General features: G+C 45.4%; 1 pseudogene across 1 annotated transcript in view; it reads right to left on the reverse strand.

The window, feature by feature from the left end:
* LOC311114645 (dynamin-like GTPase OPA1, mitochondrial) overlaps positions 1-24,148 on the reverse strand; it is a 65,857-nt pseudogene that overhangs the window by 12,624 nt on the left and 29,085 nt on the right. The window contains exons 20-28 of the transcript in view: positions 23,325-23,389; positions 23,128-23,208; positions 21,930-22,091; positions 21,500-21,652; positions 18,607-18,715; positions 18,169-18,389; positions 11,047-11,163; positions 10,449-10,542; positions 8,782-8,892 (exon numbers count right to left, since the gene is read on the reverse strand). The product of the transcript in view is annotated as a dynamin-like GTPase OPA1, mitochondrial (transcript). The remainder of the gene's footprint in view (positions 1-8,781; positions 8,893-10,448; positions 10,543-11,046; positions 11,164-18,168; positions 18,390-18,606; positions 18,716-21,499; positions 21,653-21,929; positions 22,092-23,127; positions 23,209-23,324; positions 23,390-24,148) is intronic.

A 24,148-nucleotide genomic window follows, 5' to 3' on the forward strand; every position in this document is an offset into this window, starting at 1 on the left:
TGCAGGAATGGGCCCCTGGGGACACCGCTGGGATGGAAACAGACTGATGGAAGCTTCGCTGAGCCGCTCCTCCGCCCCCGTCCACTTCCTCATTTCCCACCGGGGACGGGTCTCTCAGGAGCACCAGGAACGGTCTCAATACTCCTCAGAGGCTTCCTTTCCTCGTAACCTTCTCTTGATGACCACTGATAGGTGACAGGTAAGGTTGTGCCACAATAGCTTAAAACGGCTTCCTTTGCTCTTTACTTCATTATCATGTATGAATGAAAGGACTTGATTGGTTACTTTCAGCCTTATTGCTTTCACCTGTTGCCTTCAGTGATCTTGGAAAAGATGAGGAAAGGAGGCAAGTTGAGCATATTGAGACCAGGCCTGTGAAAGGCAGGGCCAACAGCCTAGCCCTTCTCCTTCTGGCTGGGTGTCTGACAGGGTGGACAGTCTCCCAGAACGTCCACCACCCCTCTCCCATCCACTCACTCAGGCCCAGCGAGGAGAGATTTACACCCACCCGGAGACTGCTGCTGCGGGGCTGTCAAACACATATGGTGGAGTAGGGAAGTGGGCATGGGGGAGGAAAGGAGAGAGGTGAGGGCAGGGGGTCGTGAGTGGGACTGGGAGCGGCTGGCTGGCCCGGGGTGTGGAGAGAGGAGGAGGAGGTATGGTGGGCCTCTGATCCAGCTGTTGGAAAGGCGGAAGCTGTTTCCTCCCCTGGCTGTCAGGGAGGGGTATAAACAGTCCTCTGTTGGATTGGGGGGGGGGGGGGGGGGCACATGTGCTTTTAACATCAGCCACGCTCCTCGTTGCTTCTCTATGTCAAACACAAACATGTATGCAGGTGTTGCGTGAGAGCTTGTGCATGTTGTGCTGTGTGTGCATGTTGGGGAGTGTGTGTGTGTGTGTGTGGAGGGGGGGGGGGGGGGGGGGGGGGGTTAGGAGTGCCTGCACAGGCTTCTAGAGCCGTTTCTGCTGTGACCTGCTGCCCAGGGCAAACACAGTAAAACCTTGAGCAAACACACACACCTAAGACTCCTATACTCCTTCACTACAGCAGGAGGAAACAGAGGAGCACTTCTCACTCAGTCCCACTAATCACTCCAGAGGAAGAACTGCTCAAAGAAAAGGAGGGGGGAGAAAAGGGCGATGAAAGGGACGTAGGGAGAAGAAGTGAGATGGAGGACTGTGTGAGAGGGGAAGGGCATTGCGGGGAGCAGGTACAGACTACCAAGAGTGCTATTGTGGTCTTTCCACAGCACACAATACCAGCACTAAGCTCACAGGAAGACCTCAAGAAGACCTGGGGTGAAAGGTGAAGAGGATGTCTAGTCTGGTGTGAGTGTGTGCTGGTGGGCGCATGTGTCTGTGTACAGACGCCGTGCATAAAAAATAACTCCTCCGCCTGCCTGTCTTCCCACAGCCTTCCTGCCTGCCTGTCTTCCCGCCTGCCTGTCTTCCCTCAATCCTTCCTGCCTGCCTGTCTTCCCTCACGCCTTCTTGCCTGCCTGCCTGCCTGTCTTCCTGCCTGCCAGCCTTCCTGTCTGCCTGTCTTCCTGCCTGCCAGCCTGTCTTCCTGCCTGCCTGTCTTCCCCCACGCCTTCCTGCCTGCCTGTCTTCCTGCCTGCCTGTCTTCCCTCAAGCCTTCCTGCCTGCCTGTCTTCCTGCCTGTCTTCCTGCCTGCCTGTCTTTCCTCAAGCCTTCCTGCCTGCCTGTCTTCCTGCCTGCCTGTCTTCCTGCCTGCCTGCCTTCCCATCTGCCTTCCTGCCTGCCTGTCTTGCCGTCTTCCTGCCTGCCTGTCTTCCTGCCTGCCTGTCTTCCCACCTGCCTTCCTGTCTTCCCACCTGCCTTCCTGTCTTGCCGTCTTCCTGCCTGCCTGTCTTCCCACCAGTCTTCCTGCCTGCCTGTCTTGCCGTCTTCCCGTCTGCCTGTCTTCCTGCCTGCCTTCCTGCCTGCCTGTCTTGCCGTCTTCCTGTCTTCCAGCCTGCCTGTCTGTCTTCCAGCCTGCCTGTCTGTCTTGCCGTCTTCCCGTCTGCCTGTCTTCCTGCCTGCCTGTCTTCCTGCCTGCCTTTCTTCCTGCCTGCATGTCTGCCTTCCCGCCTGCCTGTCTTCCCGCCTGCCTATCTGCCTGTGTGTGTGAGTACTGTTATACACGCGCCCTCCATCAATGAGAGAGATATAGAGATAGAGAGCGCTAAAGTTTCCCTTCCATCCATTAACTACCAGACTCCTGGGGCTGAGTCCTGACCTGGCCTAATACCTCTATGAGGGGCCGTCATCACGCCTCCTCAGAAGAAGAGAAGAGGAGCGTGTAACAACAGATCGGAGGGGATTTCAAGAGCCACTGTGTTCAGTTTTACACACACACACGCACACAGCCTGGATAAACTGGTGGAATCTCCTGTTGAGTCTTGCAGGGGAGGGTAAAACAGCACACAGGTGTGGGAGAGAGGAGAGGCTTACGTCGGAGGTTAACCTAATTCCCCCCAGAAAAAAATAAAAATTAAATTAAATTAATTTAAAAAAATAACTACGTGTCCACTCCAACAATGAGAATGGTAAAAGACTGGAAAAATATTATTACAGACATTAACGTAACCAAACAAACATTGTAGATTAGAAATGATAGGAATTGAAGGTAAATGTACGACTGGTGATAAATGTAATGGGGAATTGATAGACTAACAATCAAACACAAACAATTCACACAATGAAGTTATGAAACAATGAATGTGCACAAATTGGCTGGAGAGCGCGCATTCTGGAGAGAGAAGTGCATTGTGCAGCCACACTCCCCTCCTTCTTGGACTGTGCCATCCCCACGGTCACTGCAATGGATTAGTCTCGGCCTCCGCAATGGATTAGTTCACTGAGATGGGCGCGAATAAGACCGGTGTCTCGTGTGCCATAAAAATAAATAAATAAATATATGCTACGGCTCGACAAAAAAAAAATCTTGGTCGACCAACAGCCTATTAACCAAACAATCGACCAGTCGACTAACTGGGGTCAGCCATAAACCTAATGTAGCCATGTTCTTAAAAGCGCTTCGCAAACTGCAAAGGTTGGAGCGCAGAAGCATTGAAAAGTTCAAATGAGCATGAATTGAAGTGCAAAGCCTGAAGCTTTTTTTTTAATCAACACCTCTACTCTCCTCCTCTGCAGGAAAACAATGGTTTGTGTTAGAACAAACATGCTTCTATACCCATAATGTAAAACTACTCTGTATTCAGCCTCGACTTCTGAGCCCCACTCTCTGGTTCCTCTGAGTGCCAAGGGGGTATTGCAAGAGGACAAGCCCCGGCAGGGCTACTCTCTGAGGGGTGTCTGGCTTGCCGGTGCCTTCCCCTTCCTCTCTTGAAGTGTGTAGCACCTGTAGCCATGCGCAGAGCAAATTTAGTGTGTAACCACCGTGTTCTGAACCCCCACCACGCTCCCATCATGTCCACAGCCCCACCACGCTCCCTCATCAATGTGGTGCGTAACCATCGCGTTTCAAGCCCAACCATGCTCCCACCGAGTTCCCAGTCCCACCACGCTCCCACCGAGTTCCCAGTCCCACCACGCTCCCACCGAGTTCCCAGTCCCACCACGCTCCCACCGAGTTCCCAGTCCCACCACGCACCCACCGAGTTCCCAGTCCCACCACGCTCCCACCGAGTTTCCAGTCCCACCACGCTCCCACCGAGTTCCCAGTCCCACCACGCTCCTATCGTGTTCCCAAGCCACACCACACTCCCATCGTGTTCCCAAGCCCCAACATGCTCCCATCGTGTTGCCAGCCCCACTACGCTCCAATCGTGCTCCCATCGTGTTCCCAGCCCCACCTCGCTCCCATCGTGTTCCCAGCCCCACCACGCTCCCATCGTGTTCCCAGCCCCACCACGCTCCCATCGTGTTCCCAGCCCCACTACGCTCCCGTCGTGTTCCCAGCCCCACCACGTTCCCAGCCCCACTACGCTCCCATCGTGTTCCCAGCCCCACTACGCTCCCATCGTGTTCCCAGCCCCACCACGTTCCCAGCCCCACTACGCTCCCATCGTGTTCCCAGCCCCACTACGCTCCCATCGTGTTCCCAGCCCCACCACGTTCCCAGCCCCACTACGCTCCCATCGTGTTCCCAGCCCCACTACGCTCCCTCATCCCACATCAAACACTCTGGGAAGGAGGATGTCTGTGTCCCAAATGGCACCTTATTCCCTATGTAGTGCACTACCTTTGACTAGAGCCCTATGGTTCCTGGTCAAAAGTAGTACACTATATAGGGAATAGGGTGCCATTTGGGACACCATCGATATTTGGCAATTCCGTGCCACCTCGGAACGTGGGATGGCTCAGGGCTGCAAAGCCGGGCAGGTCTAGGAGTTCCTCTGCCAAGAAGCGGAGGATGAGGAGAGGAGTCTTTTCATTTTAATATCCCTCTCTCTTTCCCCTATGGTGTTGTGGTGAGAGAATATGACCCTATAGAGGCCTTTTCACACTGCATTGTTCTTAGCCCCAGGCTAGCTTATCCTGTGTCCACACAAGCATGTGTTAACCCTGGGCTAAGCTTTAGCCCTGGGCTTAGGATTTACACTTGTATTCCAAAGCCCTGGGCTAACGGACAAACACACATGCGACCAACATTCTATCTCTGCCACGCGACCAATGTTATAAAGCAATAAGACATTTATGAACACATTATTTCCTCTTTGCTTCTAGCCTAGCATTTGATTTCCAACAGTGATGGTTTGTATAAACCTTGCCTGTCGGACCTCGGAATCTCCCTTAAAGTTTCCCTTAGCCCTTAGGAGGAAGTTAAGTCCGCCCCTGTTAAACTCAAGCTGACATGTATGCATGTGCACATGCGTGTGTTTGTGAGCGAGAGAGAGTGTGAGAGTATGTGTGTGTCGACTTTGACGGCGAGGTGGCATACAGTCAAAGAGAGGAGTGTATGTTTAAGGCATACCAGTCTACCTAGCTGGCACACAGATAGGAGTCAGACATATTAGCTCCTTTACAACACAACATCAATAGCTGCAGGTGGAAGGCTTCATCAATGCTGACACCTTCACCAAACTTAGGGGGAAATAACAATAGTCTAGTGTGTGTGTGTGTGTGTGTGTGTGTGTGTGTGTGTGTGTGTGTGTGTGTGTGTCTGTGTGTGTGTGTGTGTGTGTGTGTGTGTGTGTGTGTGTCTGTGTGTGTGTAGGGTTCAAATTAGCCTAAACATTGACTTGTGACTTATAAGGGTGCCCTGATTCATTTTGAGAGATCCCAGCACCCTTATTTTTCAAACTGTGTGTGTGTGTGTGTGTCTGAAACCGAGGCAACAAGGCTCTGGCAGGCTGGCAGCAGGACTCTGGTGCTGCTCCACTAAGGCACACTTAAAAGGAAAATACCACTCAAAAACTATCTTTTGGTATTTCTTTCATTACTCCACCGTTGATACAGTTCCAAAATGTTTTGCATGTCAGCAGTGAAGTTGTCAAGATATTGGACTTTGAAGAAGCAATGTGTCACCTGCCACATCATCACGTGCTAATTGAGGTGGCAGCACTAATAATGTGCTTCCACTCTTATCGGAGTGTGAGAGGGCGGGTGGTGTGTGAGAGGGCGGGTGGTGTGTGATAGGGCGGGTGGTGTGTGAGAGCTAGTCTGGGCTTGTCGGCACTCCACTCGGCCGCTCCACAAATTGCTGTGTTTAATCAGTAGGGCTTCTTACCAGAGAGCAGGGCTGGGAGGGTGGACATGACAGGTGGCGGGCAGCATACTGTTAGCTACTGCTGCCAGACACTCTCCCTCTCTATCAAGTAAAATATCAAGCCTCATGGATAGAGAGACAGAGAGGGAGGGAGAGAGAGAGAGAGAGAGAGAGAGAGAGAGAGAGAGAGAGAGAGAGAGAGAGAGAGAGAGAGAGAGAGAGAGGAAAGAAAGAGCGCGAGAGAGGAGAGAGTGAGCGCGAGAGAGAAAGAGAGCGAGGAAAGAGAGAGCGAGAGGAGAGAGAGAGAGAAGAGCGAGAGGAGAGAGAGAGAGAGGATCGAGAGAAAGAGAGAGAGAACGTGTGTTTCTTGAAGCAGAGAATGTGTCTCTTTCCCAATGGAAGGCCCACGCGTGTGGGAGGTGGGGTTATAGGCTACAGCTAAATAAGCCGTCCAGTGGTCAGCCAGTGTCCAAGAGGTCACGGCGTCCCAGCAGGAGGCCTTTTGCCTTCTGGTCGGCCGTCATTGGAAATAACTATTTGTTCTTAACTGACTTGCCTAGTTAAATAAATATAAATAAAAAGCAGACATCCCCTTCTGAGCAGCTGTCAATCTGAGCAGTAACAGAAACAGGAGAGAGAGATCCACTCAACCCTTTCCAATGAGTGATGACTTCACCTTTTCTTCATGGTAACCATGACTACATGGAACTCCATTCCACATCAAGTAACTCATGCAAGCAGTAAAATTAGATTTAAAAAACAGATACAAAAACACCTTATGGAACAGCGGGGACTGTGAAGCAACACAAACATTGGCACAGACACATGCATACAAACGTACAATAAAATACGCACTATACACACACACGTGTATAGTGCGTATTTGTGTTGAAGATAGAGTAGAGGCCTGAGGGCACACACTTAGTATGTTGTGGAATCTGTTATGAATGTATTGTAATGTTTTAAACAATGTATAACTGCCTTAATTTTGCTGGACCCCCATGGGATCCATAACAAATACAAATAAATACAAATACAAATCACCACTGCCATCTAGTGGCATCAGGTATATTGCACTAACCACACACAACTTACAGTGCAGTCAAATCGGCTAAAAGAAAACTGACAGCCGACTCCATCAATTTCAAAACAACGTTTGTCTGCAGAAAAATCTCTGTTGTTCCTCATATTATCACTTTAATATAAGTGATCTATTATCACCATAATATAGGTAGTGATCTATTCACTATTATAAACTGGGCTGTTCGAGCCCTGAATGCTGATTGGCTGAAAGCTGTGGTATATCAGAACCACGGGTATGACAAAACATTTATTTGTACTGCTCTAATTACGTTGGTAACCAGTTTATAATAGCAATAAGGCACCTCAGGGGTTTGTGGTATTTGGCCAATATACCACTTCTAAGGGCTGTATCCAGGCACTCCGTGTTGCGTCGTCCCAAAGAACAGCCCTAAGCCATGGTATATTGGCCATATACCACATCCCCTCGGGCATTATTGCTTAAGTAAGGCATAAGCAGGAGGGACCAGTACAAATGTGACTGTAACGTTACCATTCTGGTTAAACCCAAATGTACTGTAACGTTACCATTCTGGTTAAACCCAAATGTGACTGTAACGTTACCATTCTGGTTAAACCCAAATGTACTGTAACGTTACCATTCTGGTTAAACCCAAATGTGACTGTAACGTTACCATTCTGGTTAAACCCAAATGTGACTGTAACGTTACCATTCTGGTTAAACCCAAATGTGACTGTAACGTTACCATTCTGGTTAAACCCAAATGTGACTGTAACGTTACCATTCTGGTTAAACCCAAATGTACTGTAACGTTACCATTCTGGTTAAACCCAAATGTGACTGTAACGTTACCATTCTGGTTAAACCCAAATGTACTGTAACGTTACCATTCTGGTTAAACCCAAATGTGACTGTAACGTTACCATTCTGGTTAAACCCAAATGTGACTGTAACGTTACCATTCTGGTTAAACCCAAATGTGACTGTAACGTTACCATTCTGGTTAAACCCAAATGTGACTGTAACGTTACCATTCTGGTTAAACCCAAATGTGACTGTAACGTTACCATTCTGGTTAAACCCAAATGTGACTGTAACGTTACCATTCTGGTTAAACCCAAATATGACTAACGTTACCATTCTGGTTAAACCCAAATGTGACTGTAACGTTACCATTCTGGTTAAACCCAAATGTGACTGTAACGTTACCATTCTGGTTAAACCCAAATGTGACTGTAACGTTACCATTCTGGTTAAACCCAAATGTGACTGTAACGTTACCATTCTGGTTAAACCCAAATGTGACTGTAACGTTACCATTCTGGTTAAACCCAAATGTGACTGTAACGTTACCATTCTGGTTAAACCCAAATGTGACTGTAACGTTACCATTCTGGTTAAACCCAAATGTGACTGTAACGTTACCATTCTGGTTAAACCCAAATGTGACTAACGTTACCATTCTGGTTAAACCCAAATGTGACTGTAACGTTACCATTCTGGTTAAACCCAAATATGACTGTAACGTTACCATTCTGGTTAAACCCAAATGTGACTGTAACGTTACCATTCTGGTTAAACCCAAATGTGACTGTAACGTTACAATTCTGGTTAAACCCAAATGTGACTGTAACGTTACCATTCTGGTTAAACCCAAATGTGACTGTAACGTTACCATTCTGGTTAAACCCAAATGTGACTGTAACGTTACCATTCTGGTTAAACCCAAATGTGACTGTAACGTTACCATTCTGGTTAAACCCAAATGTGACTGTAACGTTACCATTCTGGTTAAACCCAAATGTGACTTTACCATTCTTGTTAAACCCAAATGGGTGTAACGTAGTCTCTGTGTGTGTGTGTGTGTGTGTGTGTGTGTGTGTATAGCCAAGTGTGTGTGTGTGTGTAGCCAAGTGTGTGTGTGTGTGTGTGTGTGTGTGTGTGTGTGTATAGCCAAGTGTGTGTGTGTGTGTGTGTAGCCAAGTGTGTGTGTGTGTGTGTGTGTGTGTATAGCCAAGTGTGTGTGTATATTTGTGTAGCCAGTGTGTGTGTTTAGGCAACTCACTAAGGTCTTCTGCCAGCTGTACTCTGCGTCCGGTGATAAGGTGGACCTTCCTCTCGTTGTCCTCGCCAAAGTCCTCCAGCACTTCCTTCACGTTCTTCTCCAGGCGCCGTACTGAGTGTGCAAACACAAACACACAACCACACACAGGCACACACACACAAAATGTCAGAAATCAAAGACAAAGGGAACACAGACCTCTAGACAGGCCCCCAGACAGGCCCCCAGACAGGCCCCCAGACAGGCCCCCAGACAGGACCCCAGACAGGACCCCAGACAGGACCCCAGTGCTTGAGTGTGGCAGTATCAGAGCCCCAAATGGCACCCTATGGGCCCGGGCGAAAGTAGTGCACTACGTAGGAATAGGGTACATTTGGGACGCAGGCCGTAATTATACTGTGTCTGCTAACTGCTCCCCAGGACACAGTAGCTCAGCTCACTCAGACAGAGGGCAGACAGAGGGCAGACAGGGTCAGACAGAGGGCAGACAGGGTCAGACAGAGGGCAGACAGAGGGCAGACAGAAGGCAGACAGAGGGCAGACAGGGGGCAGACAGGGGGCAGACAGAGGGCAGACAGAGGGCAGACAGAGGGCAGACAGAGGGCAGACAGAGGGCAGACAGAGGGCAGACAGGGGCAGACAGAGGGCAGACAGAGGGCAGACAGGGTCAGACAGAGGGCAGACAGAGGGCAGACAGAGGGCAGACAGAGGGCAGACAGAGGGCAGACAGAGGGCAGACAGAGGGCAGACAGGGTCAGACAGGGTCAGACAGAGGGCAGACGTTCTCCAATCAAACTATGACTCGGACTATTTACCTTTTCTCTCATTTGAACCAGTTAGGAGCTATAAAAAGGGCAGAGACGTTACCAGTATGGCGATACGCGTTAGTATCGTGGCCAGGAAACAAAAGCGGGTTAACTTCTTTAGGAAAACAGCCCTAATGTTGGAAACAAACATCATTATGTTCTCATCCATAGCCACATTTATTTATTTTCCAAGCTATAGCACACAATATTTTACAAGTTTCTAAAGGACCAAAGAGTTTTGTCTGCTTCGTGTTTTCATTTTTGCCATGGAAAAAATATCACGGTAGCTGCCTGCATGTATGCTCTGATGAGGGCTTGGCAGTTAGCAGACTAAGAGGGTGAATGCTACATGACAGTAATATTGACCATGGCTGGTTCATCCCAGCCAAGCCCAGATTCAGCCCAGCCTGGCCAAATACTCCTGCCCCATCCCTATATCCAACCCCTTTCCACAGTGCCGGAAATGCCACTTTCAGTCAAGGCTAGATGGGTAACAACTTCCGCCAACATGGCAGCGCATTTGTTTACAAGGTCGCTAACGTTACTTCGGCTTTCAAAGGTTGACCAAACTAATCTAATATCAAAAAGACAGTGGCCACTATGTCATTAATTTCAGGATTTTCTGATCAACAACAATCACATATTCTGAAGAGATTGCGCAAGTCAGATTGAGACACGCATACATCGCTCCCTAGCTAGGTAGCTAGCCTGCAGTTGTCGTCAGCCTAACAGTCTGCAGCAGGCTGAACTTCTGGCTGTGATGAGCAGCATCCTCTGGAGGGAAGTAGTATTTCTGGTGGTGTTGAAAGGGGCCTATACAGCCCTGTACCACAGCCCCAGATCTATACCCAAGTCCCAGCATACCCTCTGTGTTGATGAGCTGCTGTCGGAGCGTGTTGGCTGTGATGAGCAGCATCCTCTGAATCCTCCAGAACAGGACTACATCATTGCACTCCAGCTGTGGTGAGAGAGAAACATGATAGTCATGCACTGAGACGGGGTAGACGTTGGCATATATTATGTTATTAAGTTACATGCATCAGTCAGAGATAACAGGGGGTAGTGTAGATGGACAACTTACTACAGTCCATATAGGGTTACAAAATTCCAGTATCTTTCCCAAAATTCCAAGATATTTCAGAAATCTTCCAGAGAACGTTGGGAAAGTTACCGGAATTCTGCAACCCTACGTCCATAACTTCCCTCTGAAATCAGCAAACTCTGGCAGCTTACCACAGAGCCTAGGTCCCTTACCTCCTGAAATCAGCTAACTCTGGCAGCTTACCACAGAGCCTAGGTCCCTTACCTCCTGAAATCAGCTAACTCTGGCAGCTTACCACAGAGCCTAGGTCCCTTACCTCCTGAAATCAGCTAACTCTGGCAGCTTACCACAGAGCCTAGGTCCCTTACCTCCTGAAATCAGCTAACTCTGGCAGCTTACCACAGAGCCTAGGTCCCTTACCTCCGAGTCAACAAAGTGTCTCTGGTAGTAGTAGAACCCTCGTCTACACATGTTACAGTGCTGCAGGGCCTTCTGCAGGAAGTGACGTCGGTACAGCTGGTGCCACGTGTCCTTAATCTAGAAACAAAGGAAGTAAAAGAGGGGACCAGAGTGAGAGAGGGACAATTTATAAGCAAAAGACATGCAGAGCTGTGGCCGAGTGGTAACATTTCCTGGCATGTCACATATACAACCCCAACAGAGACCGGGTTCAATACCCGCGTTCACCTTTCCCACTGTTTCTCCCACTTGCTTGTCTCCCCCTCTGATTACTTTACTGTCTGAAGTAAGGATGGGCATGAGTACTCGAGTACTCAAATGGACATCAAAACTCGATCTTTAACCTAAGTATTTTTCAAATACTGTAAAACTATTTGGTGGAATGTGCTTTGTGGCTTGTCCCCCCCCAAAAAATGAAATGTTGTCTTGAAGACAACGTTCATTTGCTTTGACTCTAGTATTCCATTCGTACATGTGCATTTGCGGGGGCACAACAAAAAAGAAACCTAGGCAAGCATCCCTAAATTCAATTTCCCCTCCGTGTCTCACTCACTCAATTACATTCTGACCGCTCGTCTCTACATACACATGCCGAGTTCTCACACAAGCTCCAGTTAGGCCTACAGAAACAAAGGCCTATAAGGTGGGCATAAACACATCTCTCACTGATGGGATACACAAGCTACATTCCTTGCCAAACAACAACAGTTGTATCACTAATTCAAAATGGACTGGTTGATTGAAGTTGGGAAATATGTGTTGCAACAACCAGCTGCAGTTTGGGAAATGTCTATTTTCCACTTGGGCTACTTTGTGAACTGCCAGTGCCATTTACAAATCGGTTAGCCGAGGCTATAACCCCCCTAAACATACAGGTTTTCACACTGAAAATATGCAACAACATTAGTTTGATAAAGACAAAGAGCGTATTTTCATCAGAATCATTAAGCCTAGACCTACTCACCAAACAGATGTAGTGGCCGTAATTCGTCACCACACAGTCAGTGTTCAATGTAGAAATGCCAAATACATTTAGAAAGTTCCAAAGAACATGCAGAATAAACTAAAACGAACGTCTGTAGGCCTTTAGCAAAAAGAAGACCGATGTTGGTTTATAACCTTGAAAAAGTTTATTTTCAACGCGCCAAACTAAGCCCTGTTTCAAATGGTCACTGAGAATAACTGTTCCAGAAGCGCATCACTTCGCACTGGCAACGTTTTTAATTTGGGAAAACATTTGGTTCTATTTTATTCTGTTATATTACAAAATGTTTTTTGCTCTATAATAGGTGTCTTGACTGTAGGACCCCTGACCCCATTTAGTCGACTGGTCGATTGTTTGGTCGATAGGCTGTTGGTCAACCGAGATTTCTTTAGTTGAGCAGTAGCAAGTTTTTTTCCCCCGTGGTGTATAAGACACCTGTCTGATTCGTACCTGTCTGAGTGGACTCAACCATTGCGATGGCACAGTCCATCAGTCTAAGACATGTGCTACTGAAATTGTATATGGTTATATTATGGTTATAATACGTAAGAACAATGGTGCAACACACACACATGTCTTCACTATTATTCTACAATGTAGAAAATAGTAAAAATAAAGATAAACCCTGGAATGAGTAGGTGTGTCCAAACTTCTGACTGGTACTGTATATCTACAGAAATAAGACAGATCATGCTTCTGTTTGACTGTTTGTTTAATAGCCTACTGATTCCGTGAGCACCAAGCCTCACGCAACCACAACATGTCTGATAAACAATTTCACAAATTCGGCTGTTTTTAATATTTGCTATGCTGTAATAAAGGCTGTACACTTTTTTTTCTCTCGTTAGAACAGTCTCTGGTATTACTTATCATTTATTTACTGTTGTTTACACTGTTCCAAATGGTCAGACAAATAATATCTATAGTAATAATAACCCTCCTTTTTCTTGATCTCCTTATTATTGTTATTACTATTATTATTACTATTATCATCATCATTATTATAATAATAAGTAATATCGTTATCATTAGCAGGCTTAGTAGCCTATAGCAGCCTTGTAGAACCACCATCGAGCTGTAGGCCTAAGAGCGCATCCTGTTTAGTCTTAATACTGTTACTTACTTAGGCCTATATTTCAATACTTATATAGGCTACTGTATCAATCAATCATTCATTTGTTCATGTCATCACATTGCATATGATTCATTCATGATTTGAAATGAAATCAAGCATTTTAATTTTAAAAAATAAAATAAAGCGACCCTTCAATAATTAGCGTAAACAATAAATAAACCACTTCATTGCAAATAAATCACTTTATCACGAATGAATGCGACTGTTTTTAGTCTTTGCTGTAATAAAGGCTTTAAAAAGAACACACAAAAAAAACGCTTATAATTTACTTAGTGTTGTTTACGTTGTTCCAAACGGTCAGAAAAATTATATTGTAATCTAACAGTACCCGTTTGGCACACACAATATGCACGCAGTGCATGCTCCTTACATTCTTGGTCTTGATCTCAAATCAAATTTTACTTGTCACATGCGCCGAATACAACAGGTGTAGACCTTACAGTGAAATGCTTACTTACAAGCCCTTAACCAACAATGCAGTTTTAAGAAAAATAAGTGTTAAGTAAAACATTGATCATTAAAAAATAAAGTACTCCAGTATTTTCCACAACTAGTCAAATTTATTCCACACATCTGACTTCCCCTTTACCTCCTGAGTAACCAGTAAAGATTCCCCCGTTGCGAGTTTATTTGTCATGTCCTCTGCATCCATTTTGCTGTCACATGTGTTACAGTGGTCGGAGCTTGTTATAACCAATTTATTGATGTGATTATGATATGCTATAGGTCAGCCCCTATTGGTCACGTGCATGTGAAGCATACATGTCAGGTAAAGAGAGCATGGGTTGAGGGAATAGGGAATGCTTTTCCTAAACAAATGAGGGATTTCGGTAACAGAACTTTTCAGTCAGAAATGGCTGTAATTATGTTGCAGCTTCAGTAGCATGGACAGCGCGATAAACACTGTTGAAGTTCTGTAGTGGTCACTGCATCAGGGAGGAGAGAGAGACAATGGGTGCTAGTCACGCAGTCACTTGCTGTCTTTTTTTTTTTTTTACAGCACAGCACGTCTGAGCACAATCAAATTAATTGCAGTCAGACTCCCTCTACTCATTTGGATGTGTCTATATGGCAAAATACATATTTAAACAAACGACTCTCGGTTGACCGAGACAACCCTACTTGATTGTGATAAGGGCTCTGGAAATAAGAGTTCCTTGTCTGCTAAATTAACTAAATAAGGCTAAGCCATTGCACAGCAATAGGCTTCTACAAGCAAGCACCACTGCTGAGGTTACTGCCTTTCTGAACAACTTGTTCAACGATATAATATAACCAGTTGATATTACGGTATCAATACATTAATATTAAATGACAATTGTTTTTTATTGACTGAATATATATGGGCATTTGAGATTTGTTATCTGTACCGGTTATGATAAATTAGGCGTTGTTGTGCACTGTTGGCATATATTTGTAGATAAATGGCACATATTCAATCATTGTTTTTGTGAAAAAAAATAATGTTATTACTCGAACAGTCAAAAAAAATTCAATGCCCATCCCTAGTCTGAAGAAAGGGTCAAAACACAGAATACATACAGTTGATGTCGGAAGTTTACATACACCTTAGCCAAATACATTTAAACTCAGTTTTTCACAATTCCTGACATTTAATCCTAGTAAACATTCCCTGTCTTAGGTCAGTTATGATCACCACTTTATTTTAAGAATGTGAAATGTCAGAATAATAGTAGAGAGAATGATTTATTTCAGCTTTTATTTCTTTCATCACATTCCCAGTGGGTCAGAAGTTTGCATGTACTCAATTAGTATTTGGTAGCATTGCCTTTAAATTGTTTAACTTGGGTCAAACGTGTCGGTAGCCTTCCACAAGCTTCCCACAATAAGTTGGGTGAATTTTGGCCCATTCCTCCTGACAGAGCTGGTGTAACTGAGTCAGGTTTGTAGGCCTCCTTGCTCGCACACGCTTTTTCAGTTCTGCCCACAAATTTTCTATAGGATTGAGGTCAGGGCTTTCTGATGGCCACTCCAATACCTTGACTTTGTTGTCCTTAAGCCATTTTGCCACAACTTTGGAAGTATGCCTGGGGCCATTGTCCATTTGCAAGACCCATTTGCGACCAAGCTTTAACTTCCTGACTGATGTCTTGAGATGTTGCTTCAATATATCCACATCATTTTCCTTCCTCATGATGCCATCTATTTTGTGAAGTGCACCAGTCCCTCCTGCAGCAAAGCACCCCCACAGCATGATGCTCCCACCCCCGTGCTTCATGGTTGGGATGGTGTTCTTCGGCTTGCAAGCGCCCTCCTTTTTCCTCCAAACATAACGATGGTTATTATGGCCAAACAGTTCTATTTTTGTTTCATCAGACCAGAGGACATTTCTCCAAAAAGTACAATCTTTGTCCCCATGTGCAGTTGCAAACCGTAGTCTGGCTTTTTTATGGCTGTTTTGGAGCAGTGGCTTCTTCCTTGCTGAGCGGCCTTTCAGGTAATGTCGATATAGGACTCGTTTTAATGTGGATATAGATACTTTTGTACCTGTGTCCTCCAGAGTACGTTAATCTCTAGGAGACAGAACGCGTCTCCTTCCTGAGCGGTATGACGGCTGCGTGGTCCCATGGTGTTTATACTTGCGTACTATTGTTTGTACAGATGAACATGATACCTTCAGGCGTTTGAAAATTGCTCCCAAGGATGAACCAGACTTGTGGAGGTCTACAATTTTTTTTCTGAGGTCTTGGCTGATTTCTTTAGATTTTCCCATGATGTTAAGCAAAGAGGCACTGAGTTTGAAGGTAGGCCTTGAAATACATCCACAGGTACACCTCCAATTGACTAAAATCATGTCAATTAGCCTATCAGAAGCTTCTAAAGCCATGACATCATTTTCTGGAATTTTCCAAGCTGTTTAAAGGCACAGTCAACTTAGTGTATGTAAACTTCTGACCCACTGGAATTGTGTTACAGTGAATTTTAAGTGAAATAATCTGTCTGTAAACAATTGTTGGAAATATTACTTGTGTCATGCACAAATTAGATGTCCTAACCGACTTGCCATGTTAACAAGAAATTTGTGGCGTGGTTGAAAAACGAGTTTTAATGACTCCAACCTAAGTGTATGTAAACTTCCGACTTCAACTATAAATGTATAGCTCATGTCACAACAACATCTTAGTAGAGGGCATGCCCTCTCTACTTTATCTTGACCCTACAGGTGTGGTTATGTTACAAAGAGAGAGAGAGAGAGAAGTAGAGAGAGAGAGGTAGAGAGAGGTATAACCATACAACAAGAGAGAGAGAGAGAGGTAGAGAGAGAGAGGTAGAACGATACAACGAGAGAGAGAGAGGTAGAGAGAGAGAGGTAGAGAGAGAGGTAGAACGATACAACGAGAGAGAGAGAGAGAGAGAGAGAGAGAGGTAGAGAGAGGTATAACGATACAACAAGAGAGAGAGAGAGAGAAGTAGAGAGAGAGAGGTAGAGAGAGGTATAACGATACAACAAGAGAGAGAGAGAGAGAGAGAAGTAGAGAGAGAGAGGTAGAGAGAGGTATAACGATACAACAAGAGAGAGAGAGAGAGAGAGAGAGAGAGAGAGAGGTAGAGAGAGAGAAGTAGAGAGAGAAGTAGAGAGAGAGAGGTAGAGAGAGAGAGAGAGAGAGAGAGAGAGAGAGGTAGAGAGAGGTATAACGATACAACAAGAGAGAGAAAGAGAGAGAGAATTAGAGAGAGAGAGGTAGAGCGGTATAACGATACAACAAGAGAGAGAGAGAGGTAGAGAGAGAGAGAGGTAGAGAGAGAGAGGTAGAGAGAGAGAGGTAGAGAGAGGTATAACGATACAACAAGAGAGAGCGAGAGAGAGGTAGAGAGAGAGAGGTAGAGATGTTACTGTGATTGCCCCCTTCATTTATCAAAGGTGTGTGAGAACAAAAAAATAGTAAATGTTGCGTGCGCCAGTCTACCTGCAAAGGTTGGTATTTATCCATTTTGAACTTGACGGAAAAGCGTGTGTATCTTCACGCAAATCTCAAACCATAGGTGCGCACAACTTTTAGAAGGTTGATCAACTGTATTGCAAGCAAATTGGCTTATAGTTTGTTTGGGGGAAATGGGAGGTGTTTGATGCACAGGAACTGTAATAATGGTAGGCTATTAAAAACATTAAAACGTAGGCCTAATGATAAAACAGATACATTTGCCGTTGGTAAGGAGATCACATAGCAGCATGTCGCCTAATATGTTCATTTTACTTTTAGTAAATACTATAGGTCTAAATCATAATCATATTGCAGGACGTCTCTCCTTTTCGGACATAACTGGTTTAAATTATTCCCACTACACCACTAATAGAATGGGCCGGTAATCTTGCAGAATGCGTTGCGAGTGTTTAGGCGCCATGCATTTTTAGTTTGGAGAAGTCACTGCAACATTCTGCAACACCTCTACAGAAATGTGATCAAATTTGCCATTGCGCTTTCTTTTAGGAACTATCATGGCCCAGTTCCAACATCTTCAAATCATACAGCAAATAAGGGTGTTTGTGTTACCATAAAAAGGTGAATGGAGGGCATTTTCCAGGCGGGGTTGTAGTGCTCGTTCACGACCGCACAAATATATGGCTCTAATTTATTTATGCAAACATGCGCATATGTTGTGTGCGTCTCCACGTATGCTAGAATTTAGTAAGAAATGTATGCACGGTTGATAAATGAGGCCCCTGGTTCTTACCAGAACAGAACAGGCTCCGGCTCCACCTCCACCCCTCGAGGTTCTTACCAGGACAGGCTCTACATCCACCCCTCAGCCCTCCAGGGTCTTACCAGGACAGGGTCTACATCCACCCCTCAGCCCTCCAGGGTCTTACCAGGACAGGCTCTACATCCAGCCCTCAGCCCTCCAGGTTCTTACCAGGACAGGCTCCACCTCCACCCCTCACCCCTCCAGGGTCTTACCGGGACAGGCTCCACCTCCACCCCTCACACCTCCAGGTTCTTACCAGGACAGGCTCTACATCTACCCCTCGGCCCTCCAGGTTCTTGCGGACGGTGGTGACCTCGTCATTGGCCAGGTAGGCTGTGTGGTCCTCATGTAGTTTCAGCAGGCGCTCCAGCTCCTTTTTGGTTTCGTTGCGGATGTGCTGTTCGGGCGAGCGGTTCGTCCAGCTCATCCAGCGCTGTTTCCAGTCAGGACCCGCCATGTCATTTATCACAGAGTCAGCTAGAGAGAGCGAGAGGAGTGATGAAGGGAAGTGTGAAGAGAAGATGGGAAGACAGACAGAGATAGTGGTAGTAAGAGAGACAGAGCAGAGAGAGGAGGTGGAGAGACATTTTAATGTCTGACATATCCGACCATAACCCAGAAAGCTGGTGAGGTAAATAAAGCATTTGATAGAACAGGGGATAAGTTATGGTAAAGGTGGGGGTGTATAACCTACTGTCTTTGAGGCGTGCCTGCAGGGTCTCCTCCATGAACTGGATGGCTGCGTCCCACTGGGGCTTGTCTGTGATGGAGCGGTCCTCCAGAGTATTGTGCTGGATCACCCTCTGACAACATACACAGACAGGAGAAACTACATTACCCATAAGGCATGGCAAGACAGGAAATCTGAATGTATACCAACGTTTGCCTGCTGTATATGTGGTTGAATATGAGAGTGTGTGTGTGTGTGTGTGTGTGTGTGTGTGTGTGTGTGTTTGTGTGTGTACATGCGCATGTATGTGTGTACACGGGCGCGTGTGTGTGCAGGGATTTTTTTAATCCATGGGCATTTTTTCCGGTCACCCAACAGCGTAAAAAATATATCCCAGACAAAAGTTTGGACACACCTACTCATTCAAGGGTTTATCTTTATTTTTAATATTTTCTACATTGTAGAAGCGTGTGCAAAGCTGTCATCAAGGCAAAGGGTGGCTATTTGAATTATCTCAAATATAAAATATATTTTGATTTGTTTAACACTTTTTTGGTTACTACATGATTCCATATGTGATATTTCATAGTTTTGATGTCTTCACATACAATGTAGAAAAAACAAAGAAAAACCCTGGAATGAGTAGGTGTGTCCAAATCTTTGACTGGTACTATATATATATATATATATATATATATATATATATATATATATATATATATATATATATATATATATATATATATATATATATATATATATATATATATATATATATATAAATAAAATATTAAAATTAAAAACATTGAATAAAAAATATAATTAAAAACCTCTCCATTTGCATTTGGAAAGTACTCAGCATTTGGAATTTGGCATTTGGAAAGTACTCAGACCCCTTTACTTTTTCCACATTTAGTTACGTTACACCCTTATTCTAAAATGGATTCAATAGTTTTTTTCCTCAATCTAAACACAATACCCCATAATGACAAAGCAAAACCAGGTTTATAGAACATTTTACTAATTTATTATAAACAAAAAAACTGAAATATCACATTTACATAAGTATTCAGACCCTTTGCTATGAGACTTGAAATTGAGCTCAGGTGCATTCTGTTTCCAATGATCAATGAGATGTTTCTATAACTTGATTGGAGTCCACCTGTGGTAAATTAAATTCATTGAACATGATTTGGAAAGGCACACACCTGTCTATATAAGGTCCCACAGCTGACAGTTCATGTCAGCGGAAAAAAACAACACTTCCCGAATGCACTGTATACACATACACAGAATGTGGACACCCCTTCAAAATTAGTGGATTTGGCAATTTCAGCCACACCCGTTGCTGACAGGTGTATAAAATCGAGCACACAGCCATGCAATCTCCATAGACAAACATTGGCAGTAGAATGGCCATACTGAAGAGCTCAGTGACTTCCAATGTGGCACCGTCATAGGATTCCACCTTTCCAACTAGTCAATTTGTCAAATTTCTGGCCCGGTCAACTGTAAGTGCTGTTATTGTGAAGTGGAAACGTCTAGGAGCAACGTCGTCTCAGCTGGGAAGTGGTAAGCCACACACATAGCGCATAAAAAATGTTGTCCTCGGTTGCAACACTCACTACCGAGTTCCAAACTGCCTCTGGAAACAACGTCAGCGCAATAACTATTTGTCTGGAGCTTCATGAAATGGGTTTCCATGGCCGAGCAGCCGCACACAAGCCTAAGAACACCAAGTGCAATGCCAAGAGTCGGCTGGAGAGGTTTAAAGCTCGCCGCCATTGGACTCTGGAGCAGTGGAAATGCGTTCTCTGGAGTGATGAATCAGCCTTCACCATCTGGCAGTCCGACGGACGAATCTGGGTTTGGCGGATGCCAGGAGAACGCTACCTGCCCCAATGCATAGTACCAAATGTAAGGTTTGGTGGAGGAGGAATAATGGTCTGGGGCTGTTTTTTATGGTTCGGGCTAGGCCCCTTAGTTCCATTGAAGGGAAATCGTAACACTACAGCATACAATAACATTTCAGACGATTCTGTGCTTCCAACTTTCTGGCAACAGTTTTGGGAAGGTCCTTTCCTGTTTCAGCATGACAATACCCCTGTGCACAAAGCAAGGTCCATACAGAAATGGTTTGTCGAGATCAGTGTTGAAGAACATGACTGGCCTGCACAGAGCCCTGACCTCAACCCCATTGAACACCTTTGGGTTGAATTGGAACACCGATTGCGAGCCAGGCCTAATCGCCCGACATCAGTACCCGACCTGACTAATGCTCTTGTGGCTGAATGGAAGCAAGTCCCCGCAGCAATGTTCCAACATCTAGTGGAAAGCCTTCCCAGAAGAGTGAAGGCTGTTATAGCAGCAAAGAGGGGACCAACTCTATATTCATGCCCATGATTTTGGAATGAGATGTTCGACGAGCACGTGTCCACATACTTTTGGTCATGTAGTGTACATACATACACACATCATTTTTGTATTTATAAATTTTTGGGGATGGAAAAACACTTTCAGTGTTAAATAAAAAGACTAAAACCGTATATAAAGTACGTAGAAAAGATAATGGACCTATATATTATTTTATAATATCATCTTTGAGAACTAACAAGCACCAAAATAAAACCTAGACAATCAGGGAGAATCGAAAATTCGAAAAACAATGAATTTAGCATTATTGATTTGTTATTATGTTTGAGCGAAAGAACACTGCATTAGCCATTAGCCATGGCAAAATGCATAAAACTGCAAAAATGTATTTCAGCTCCATGGAGAAATGTGTAGAATTGCAGGAAATTGTCTTAAAAACGTAAACATTTCTCTACACTGCCAAGACACGAACCTCTAAAATGTTCTCTAAAATTCACGGCGCCCATTGCCACGGCAACCACCTAAGCTCATTGTGTGTTTGTACCAGGCTGTCCATGGCTGTCTCGTTCCACTTGTGCCTCTTGATGCTCTCGTCCTTCACCGCCTCCTTCAGCTTGTCAAAGATGTCGTCCTGGTCCTTCCCTCTGTACTCAGCCATGAAGCGGGCAAACTCCTCCTGCAGAGTCTCCCAGGCAACCTGGGAGGGAACAGAGGACAGAGGGCCTTCTATCAACTCAACACCATGGCCAGCTACAGACAACACTGACAAACCTACAATACCCGTATACCACTCCTGTCATACCAACCAGAACACGCAAATTTGACTGGCACAGTAAATCCATTCATCTTCAATTATCAAAATAATCTCTTGACTTAGTCCTGACATGACACCAACATCTCCTAATGACATTTATGTCCACGGTTAGCGAGAAGAGGTTTAGAGAGCTATTGAGGCAGCAGCAGTGGAACTCTACCTCTAATGCTTTGTGAGGCAGCTGCTTGTCCGTCCACTGTTTGAGCTTGATGTCCACGGTGGTGTTGAAGGTACCAGAGTTCATGGTCTGGGCTGCAGGCAGGTAGATGTTCTCGATGACGTGGGTGGACACACGCTCCCACAGCTTCTTCTGCAGGATGGCCTCCCTACAGAGTTAAGATAGGAAAACAAGCACTTCTTGGTTGGACACCAGTTTGAGACGACACTGTGTGAGTGTACATTAACAGTCTAAAGTAGTGGCCTGTGTGGTTCAGCGGTTAGTTCCTCAAACCCCGGCGCACACATAACCTACACCAGAGTCGGCATGGGTTCGAATCCAACCCAGTGCCCTCCTGTACCTCTCCTGTCTTCTCTTCACGGTCCTATCTCAATAAATAAATATAAACCCACAAATAAAAAGCCTCAAGTTGCTTCCTTTGGTTATGTCCTCTCCACATTTACAACTTATCTGAACAGGCATGATAGCTGAAAGCAATAGGGCAGAAAGTGGTTGTGATATGTCCTTTGACTTGGCCAGATCTTTCATATATCAGGTTTTATGAAGGGACGGAAAATATCCTGTTTGGCAAAGGAGATAAACCCTTACTATTCAGACTGAACTTTACTGTAGAGTCCCAATGGCTGCGACCCAAATGGTGCCCTGCTCCCTACAAAGGGTGTCATTTGGTCCGCATAGCCATGAAAGCCCAGCAGCTTGTTCACTAAAGCAAGGCTCTTTATCTGAACAGGGCTCTGTGACAATGGGACAAACCCCAGCTCAATCCCCATGGGCTTCTGTAAAGACTAATTTATCATAAACACACCCACACCCACCACAGCTTCTACAACATTACATTGACATTTGAGTCATTTAGCAGACGCTCTTATCCAGAGCGACTTACAGTTAGTGAGTGCATACATTTTTCATACTGGCCCCCCGTGGGAATAGAACCCACAACCCTGGCGTTGCAAGCGCCATGCTCTACCAACTGAGCTACAGGAGGCTCCTATAGCTGGCTGACGGGCATTTCAGACTTAGTTTAACAGCCTTTGAATATGAAGCATTCAACACTCAGTTGATGTTGGCCATGTAAAAATTATAAAATGTTTTTTAAAAAAATCTATAAATAGTCAATAATAATGTACATAAGCTGCAGGTGATGAAACATCATTTAAATGGGAAACATCAGGGCAAATACTAACCAGTGTTTCGGTGTCACTTGACTCAAGCTAATGACTTCGTCCAAGATTTAGTTCTTGGCTTTTTCGAAGAGTTCATTCTGGGAGGAAAAGAGGAACAGAAGACTCGTGATTATTGGATGGAATCTGGCACTCCAATATGGCAGCTCTCAAAATCAGTAGACAGTTGAAGGACAATATTGTTGACTTGACATACCCTGTCCAGCTCTCTCAGACGGGGGTAGTTGTTCTTCCACTCAGTTTCCAGGTTGAAGCGGGACGCTGAGGAAGGAGAGGACAGATCGTTTCTCATAGAGAGTCTGTTTATACGTCTTTAACTGCTCTGTACTGTATTGAATGTACTAACTAAAAAGCCACAGAATAAGTTACAGAGGTATAAATCTGAGACATTATAATGGATATACGGTATACAAAAAGTGAGTGAGAATCAATACTATGTTTTTTGCCTCCATCGCTAAAGGTCCAAGCCAGGGTTGAGAGTCAGGCTGCCCCCAGACAGTAGCAGGTGAGCTAGTTGGTTAGACAGTCAGGCTGCCCCAGACAGTAGCAGGTGAGCTAGTTGGTTAGACAGTCAGGCTGCCCCCAGACAGTAGCAGGTGAGCTAGTTGGTTAGACAGTCAGGCTGCCCCAGACAGTAGCAGGTGAGCTAGCTGGTTAGACAGTCAGGCTGCCCCAGACAGTAGCAGGTGAGCTAGTTGGTTAGACAGTCAGGCTGCCCCAGACAGTAGCAGGTGAGCTAGTTGGTTAGACAGTCAGGCTGCCCCCAGACAGTAGCAGGTGAGCTAGTTGGTTAGACAGTCAGGCTGCCCCAGACAGTAGCAGGTGAGCTAGTTGGTTAGACAGTCAGGCTGCCCCCAGACAGTAGCAGGTGAGCTAGTTGGTTAGACAGTCAGGCTGCCCCAGACAGTAGCAGGTGAGCTAGTTGGTTAGACAGTCAGGCTGCCCCAGACAGTAGCAGGTGAGCTAGTTCGTTAGACAGTCAGGCTGCCCCCAGACAGTAGCAGGTGAGCTAGTTGGTTA

Source organism: Coregonus lavaretus (genome assembly GCF_964263955.1).
Source record: "Coregonus lavaretus genome assembly, contig: HAP1_SCAFFOLD_403, whole genome shotgun sequence".
NCBI lineage: Eukaryota > Metazoa > Chordata > Actinopteri > Salmoniformes > Salmonidae > Coregonus > Coregonus lavaretus.